Consider the following 7,806-nt stretch of genomic DNA (forward strand, 5'->3'; position numbering starts at 1 on the left):
TTAGATTTTTTCTTGTTATCTAACCACTCTTTAGCACCATTCCAGACTTACTGATTGCAGATAGTACTAAAGATACTAAAGTGGATCAACCTGTCAACTATTTCCACTTGTTGAGATTGTTTGAAGGAACCAAAGCTGACCTCCAACGCTAAACTTGACACAACTGCTTGTCTTGGGGCTTGGTATACATGGGATCAGATTCTTCAAATAAGTCTGGAAGGTAAAGCCGTGTGTAGATAGATTTATCACCCTCTCTCTCTCTATTTTCTAAATATAGATTAAAATTATACATATAGTAATATATATATATATATATATATATATATATATTTATTATCTATTAGAGATTTATTAGGAAGGGATTCGAACATGACATGGTGGCTACAACCATTACGGCTTGCTTCATAAGAATTCTATAGGTAAAAGATTAGAACATGACTTGGTGGCTACAACCATTAGGGTTTGCTTCACAAATAATCATAGGATATAGGTCAAAAAGAAGTGAATAGGACTTGGTGGCAACCACCATTAAGGCTTGATTCATGGAAGCCTGTCCAATTTTGGTCAATGATCTTGCAAATATAAGCAGACTTTGACTGAGAGAGAAAATTAGTAGAGAGAGAGGATAGAAATTAACTTTTACCTGCAGGTCCAGATACTTGTTTGAAAATCCTTGCATCCTGTGATCGATACTCCCAAGGTAAAGCCTGCACTTTTATTTATGCTAAGAAATGAGGTTGGTAGAAGGGAATGTCAGACAGGATTTGATAAGTTGTTGGCTAGGTGAATTTGGTTGCTAAGCTAGGATATGGTATAATGTGCTTTTGTGATTAGGAATTCTTAGATGTGGATTGCAATATTGTAGAGGTGATGATTCTAAGTTTTAAATCATATGAGCCCTACTGTTTTTAAACCTCTTCAGAGAGACTGCCTATGTGTTTTGCTTGAAGACAAGCAAAAGGGTAAGTAAAAGGGTAAGTCTGGAGGAGTTGATAGACAAGCAAAAGGGTAAGTCTATGTGTTTTGCTTGAGGACAAGCAAAATGGTAAGTCTGGAGGAGTTGATAGACCATGGATTTGACCCACTTTTACCAATGTTTATAAGTGTTTTAACTACTAGTTATTATATTATAGAGTCTATTTAGAATATTTATAGGATCGGAAGTGATTTGGAGGAAATTGATGATTTTGGAGCATTTTGGAGATATTTGGAGTAAGCACCCGAGATGACCATCGAGCTCGACCATCGGTTGATATTGAAGGGGAATAATCGATCGACAGCGAAGCGCGCAGAAAGCCCGTTTGGTCACAGCCGACTTAGATTCCAAGTCTTCACCAATTTACAAGATTACCTCTGACGAGTTTTAACCTAATTATATAAGCTTTGCCAACATGTTAGAGACAAAGTGTTCTTTCTTGTTTTACTATTTTGACAGCAAAGGTTTTCTGGGATTTATAGTAGATTGGAGAGAAGATTCAAAGAGATTTGTGATTGGAACTCCATTGATATCTATCTATGCAGTTTTTATACCTTATTCCTGTTATGAATTGTTTGGCCATGTCTGAGTAGTTCTCTTGTTAGATTTTAGGGTTTAAATAGGTTATGAGGGATTAGCCCCAACTATAGATTGCTAATTTCTGATATTCATCATTAGGATTGTCATTAATGTATGTTTCTAGATTAGCTATTTAGAACTTGCCCTAGGATTGTTAGATATAAGTGATAGCTTTCATCTCATCCTGAAACCATTCTAACCGAGCTAAGACTTGCTAGAATAAGAGAGAGCTGATCTAGTAACCTTAGTGAGCATATTCAATATGTGCATTAACGCTTGACCAAGCGCGTCGATTGTTATTCCTATCGAATAATCGGTCGATGTTTCAACAAGTGTATCGATCGATATTCTTATAGGATAATCGATCGACACTGGTCAATAGACAAACCTAGAAAGCGAAAGCTTAAGGGTTTGTTATTAAGTGTTGAGCTCTATTATATCATGCATACAACTTATTAGGCATCTGTAGGATTATAATCCTTATTACCTGAATAAAAACCATAAGTCTAGCTATTTTCTTTTAAATACCAAAACCCCAATTAATGAATCGAGCAATTACTTGCTCACAAACTTGCAACTTTACATTTAAAACAATAAAACAAACTAGCTTAACAAATCTGATTAGATTTATTAGGTTCCCTAGCTCCTTGTGGATTCGATCTCTAACTACAACAACTGAACCTCTTATTTGAGAGAGTAATTCACTCCTTAGGGTAATTTGAGTGATATCAAGTGTCGGTCGACGAACGGGTGCTGTTGTCGATCGATGCGGTGCATTTTTTTTCTACGGATTGAGCGTTCTAAACGTGCAGGATCTGAAAAGAGAAGTGTTTGTTCTTTGTTGCTTCTGGTACTGCTGGACATGCACCTGACTCATCTACGGGAATGCTTCAAGACGTTAGACGAATACTGCATGAAACTTAACCCGGCGAAATGCACCTTCGACGTTACTTCGGGCGAGTTCATGGGCTATATCGTCACCCAACGAGGAATCGAAGCGATACCCCAAACAGATCACTACGATACTCGACCTTCCCAGCCCAAAGAACAGCCGCGAGGTTCAGCATTTAACCGGAAGGATCGCGGCGCTCAACTGACTTATCTCTCGATCCACCGATAAGTTTCTCCTGTTCTATGAATTGTTTCGAGGAAACAAGAAGTTCGTCTGGGACGAGAAATGCGAAGAAGCGTTCGGACAGCTCAAGCAGTATATCACCACTCCTCATGTGCTATCCAAGCCCGAGGCCGGCGATACGCTCTATCTCTACATCGCAATATCTTCTACCGCAGTCAGCAGCATCCTCATCCGAGAAGATCGGGGCGAGCAAAAGCCTATCTTCTATACGAGTAAGCGAATGACCGACCCGGAACCGCAATACCCTACGCTCGAGAAAATTACCCCGCCGTCATCACTTCAGCGAGAAATTGCACCCTTACTTCCAATCGCACACAATTGAAGTATTGACCAACCAGCCCCTTCGCACCGTGATGCAGAACACTAATAAGTCGGGTCGAGTGTCAAAGTGGGCTATCGAGCTTAGCGAGCATGACATTGGATTCAAGAATCGGACAGCAGCTAAATCGCAGGTTCTGACCGACTTCATGGTTGAACTTGCACCCGGACTGGAACAAGATCTGATCCTCCCAAGCCAAAATTGGATCATGTACGTCGAAGGTTCGTCAACAAACAAGGATCGGGTGCAGGATTTCAACTGCAATCACCGACCGGCGAGTTAATCAGACAGTCGTTCAGTTTCGGCTTCGCCGCTTCCAACAACAAAGCGGAATATGAATCGCTAATTACAGGCGTATGATTTGCAAAGACAGTTAAGGCAAAATGACTCAGCGCATACTGCGACTCGCAACTTGTCACCAGCCAATTCAGTGGCGCTTGTCACCAGCCAATTCAGTGGCGACTATGATGCCCGCAACGAACGAATGGACGCCTACCTTAAACTCATCCAAACGCTCGCTAAGGATTTTGAGTTCTTCGAACTCACAAAATTCCCTAGGGGAGAGAACGTTTGCGCTGATGCCCTCGCTGCCTTGGGCAGCAGAATTCGCGATCAAGTAAAAGGCACCATCCCGATTCACAAGATCGAGAAATTCAGTATTGATCAATCAAACCTCCATCGTAGCCCCTGTGACCGAACAGCTATGGAAGAGGATTCAGCAACAGAACAGGCTAAAGATTCGGCCCCTAATTGGAGAACAGAGTTTACGACTACCTCGTAGATGGAAAACTGCCGCCACAGAAATGAATCTCGAGACGACTCAAAGCACGAAGTGCTCACATAAACGGAGATCTTCACCGATGGACTGCAACCAAAGCCCTCTTAAAATGCCTCCACGGCGAAGAAACGCGTCTCGTCATGGCCGAAACACACGAAGGCACCGCCGGTAACCTCTCCGGAGGACGTGCCCTAGCATTGAAAATCAAAAGCCTAGGCTTTTACTGGCCGACGATGAACATAGATTGCGAAGCGTATGCCCAACGATGAGACTAATGCCAGAGGCACGCTCCGACTGTTCATTGTCCGGTAGAACTTATGCGGACTATGACAGCTCCATACCCTTTCATGCGATGGGGAATGGACATAATTGGACCTATGCCGAATTCCCGGCAGAAGCACTTCGTCCTGGTTTTAACAGACTACTTCACGAAATGGATTGAGGTGGAAGCTTTCGCCAACGTAACCGAAAAAGAAGTTCAACGGTTCATTTGGAAGAATATCATATGTCACCACGGGCTGCCTTACGAGATAGTAACTGACAACGGGTCCCAGTTCATATCGAACAAATTCTGAGAATTCTGTGATCTATGGAGAATCCGCCTCAATACCGCAAGTCCGAGATACCCACAGAGTAACGGTCAAGCCAAAGCGTCAAACAAGACTGAGGCAACCATACTTGAGACTGAACCAGTAGCTGACTTGGATGAGATGGATGATACTGAACCAGAGGATGAGCTAAAGGAGTTGGAAGAAGTAAGAAGGATGATGGAGCAGCCAGGCCCAAACATACTTTGGATCGACCAACCGAGATAGTTTCTTCTTCAAACCATTCTGAACAGATTCAAGACCCATTCTTCTTTTCCAAAGGCCCAGTTACAAGATCACAAACCAGGAATCTAAAGAAGGCAATTTCGACATTGGTTTACTCCAACCCAGAGCCAATTTCGATTGAAAACCAAGTCAATCAGATGTTTAATTATTCAGTCTCCAAGGCCGCCTAGTTTTCCTATCTTTTTACACAATTATTTGTTGCAAGTTTCCACAAGTCTTTGGAGGTGTAAAGACTTGTCTTTTACTTATACCTTTGACGATTTCTTTAAGGCTTTTCATTCACTTTTCAATAAAAAAACTTCTCTTTGTCTTGTGAATCTTTTGTTCAGTTTCTGGACACTGTTTGCCTAGGAGTTGATTCTCTGCAAGGCTCTTTGCCTCTGATCATAGTTTTTAGGCGCGATACTCACGATCTTTGGCACATCAAAACAAGTGTTTGATCTTTTCATCGATCTCACACTGAAGATCCATCTCCATCTCGATCTCTATCCATCATATCATCATCATCAATCAAGATCTATCAACGGAAACCATCTCTATTACAAACCCATCCATCATCGATCCGTGTTCATCAAGGAATCACCAACCATCTCAAGAGTTAACCTACAAAAGGATCGATCAAATCACCCTCAGATCTTTCAAAAAGGGACTGAAATCTACAAGGATTTCATTAAGTGGTATCAGAGCAGATTGGGGGCTTTAATTTAGGGTTTGTTTTCGATTTCTTCTTCTTTCTTTTGGGAACCTAATTTTGTTTCAATTAAACTCTATTTCTTCTCTGTCTATCTGTTGTACTGCAAGGGGGCCAGCCAGTTAAAAAAAATAAATAGAAAGATCAAAGTAGCTAAGAAAGTCGAAGAGAAATCCGACTAAGACTGAAGAGAAATCCCGTCTCTGGTGGTAAAGCTCCTTGCAACCAAAAATCTTGCAATCTTTCTATCTGATTTCTTCTCTTAGGGGTGGGGAATCAATTTTTTAAAAGGCGGAACTTTGTTTGCTATTGAACTACCGGATTCACAGACTGAGAAACTTGAGAGAAAACACTTGAAACACTTGAGAGAAACACCAGTGTGGCTTCGGCTATTTGTTTTGTGTACTTACTTTACTTGTTGAGTCTTAACAGGTAACCATGTCTGAAAGTGATCGGGAACGAGACGAGAGACCAGTGGCTAGATTGGACAAAGCACAGATTGATGCCTTGCTGGCTACGGTTATGAAAGAGATGGATAAAAACCTTGAATTTGCTGGAGTTAACTCATCTGCTAACAATGTTTTAGGATCTTCATCACAGGCTAGGAGAGCAGCTAGAGAAAAGAGGAAAGGAAAGCGTCCAGCAAGGGTTGAGGAGCCTGAGAATCTAGATTCATCTTCTGGTCGTAGCACGGATGAAGAACGATTAGTAAGATCGACAAGGTCAGGGCGAGCGCCTTCTCAAACCAGATCAGGCCGTACTGCTTCCCACAACAGACACACTACACAACGTGCACCAAGGAACAGAACTGATGATCACCTTGGAAACCTCAAGCTTCGGATACCTGTATTCAGTGTTACCAACAAACCAGATGATTACCTTGATTGGGAGAAGAAAATTGAGCTAGTATTTGATTGCCAAGACTATTCAGAACTAAAAAAGGTGAGGCTTGCTGTAACCGAGTTCAATGGCTATGCTTTGCATTGGTGGGATCAAATTGTCACTACTAGGAGAAGGACTTGTGAACCACAAGTTGCATCTTGGTTTGAGCTTAAGACACTCATGAAGAAACGCTTTGTTCCAAGTTACTATGGAAGAGATGTTCATCAAAAACTCAGGAGACTTACCCAAGGAACCAGGGGTGTGGAAGACTACTACCAGGAGATGGAAACTCTCATGATTAAGGCTGCTGTGGAAGAAGCATCTGAAGCTACAATGGCTCGTTTCCAGGCGGGGCTTAATAGAGATATCCAAGACCACTTAGAGTTGCAGGAGTACGAGGACATCTATGAGCTACTCCACAAAGCCATCCTCATTGAGCAAAAACTAAAGAGAAAGTCTTCAACCAAGGGATCTTATGGAAACTACTACAAACCAATCACCACTAATGAGGATAAGTCCCTTACGAAAACAAAGGAGGAACCCAAGGGATACCAGCATGATGATAAAGGCAAAGCAACCACCACCAGGTCCAGAGATGTGAAGTGCTTTAAGTGTCATGGCATTGGTCATTATGCCAACGAGTGCACCAACAAGAAAGTGATGATTCTCTTGGATTATGGTGAAATCGTATCAGAAGAAGAGAAAGTTGAAGTTTCTGAGGAAGAACAGATAGACTACCCAGTCCGTGGACAGCTTCTGGTTACAAGAAGGTCTCTTCAAGTTCAAACCAAAACGGAAGACACTGATCAAAGAGAGAACCTCTTCCATACTCGCTGCACAGTTTATGATAAGGTTTGTAGTTTGGTTATTGATGGGGGAAGCTGTACCAATGTTGCAAGTGAATCTCTTGTAGAAAAGCTTGGGTTGAAGACTGGAAAACATCCTAGGCCATATCTACTTAAGTGGTTGAGTGAGAAAGGCGAGCTGAAGGTCAATGAGCAAGTGATGGTCCCTATAACCATTGGGAGATACCAAGATGAGATTGTATGTGATGTTCTACCCATGGATTCCAGTCACATTCTGTTAGGGAGACCTTGGCAGTATGATAAAAGAGCTGTTCATGATGGATTCACCAACCGCCATTCCTTCATTCACAGAGATAAGAAGATTGTGCTGGCACCTTTGTCTCCTCAAGAAGTACATTAGGATCAACGTCAACTCAGACTGAGACAGCAAGAAACCAAGGAGAGTTCATCTGAAACACAAACGAAAGGTGTTCATATTCTAGCCAAAAACAATGAGATTAAGAAAGCCATGTATCTCCAGCAACCTTTACTCTTGTTTATTTTTAAAGGCGCTTTACTAACTTCCTCTAACATTGCACCGGAGCTACCGAGTGGTTTTGAGTTTATCTTGCAGGAATATGGTGATGTTTTTCCAGAAGAGAGTCCTGCAGGTCTACCTCCTTTCCGTGGGATTGAGCACCAGATAGATCTTGTACCAGGCGCCTCCCTTCCTAACCGACCAGCCTATAGAACCAATCAAGAAGATACCAAGGAGCTTCAAAGACAGGTTGATGAACTAATGGAGAAGGGACATATCAGAGAAAGCAT

The 7,806-nt window shown here is 42.0% G+C and overlaps 1 pseudogene; it reads left to right on the plus strand.

The window, feature by feature from the left end:
• Positions 1-4,113: 4,113 nt before the first annotated feature.
• The window catches only part of LOC106338315, a 6,222-nt pseudogene continuing 2,529 nt past the window's right edge, over positions 4,114-7,806 (plus strand).

The sequence above is a fragment of the Brassica oleracea genome, chromosome C4 (genome assembly GCF_000695525.1).
Source record: "Brassica oleracea var. oleracea cultivar TO1000 chromosome C4, BOL, whole genome shotgun sequence".
NCBI classification, from domain to species: domain Eukaryota; kingdom Viridiplantae; phylum Streptophyta; class Magnoliopsida; order Brassicales; family Brassicaceae; genus Brassica; species Brassica oleracea.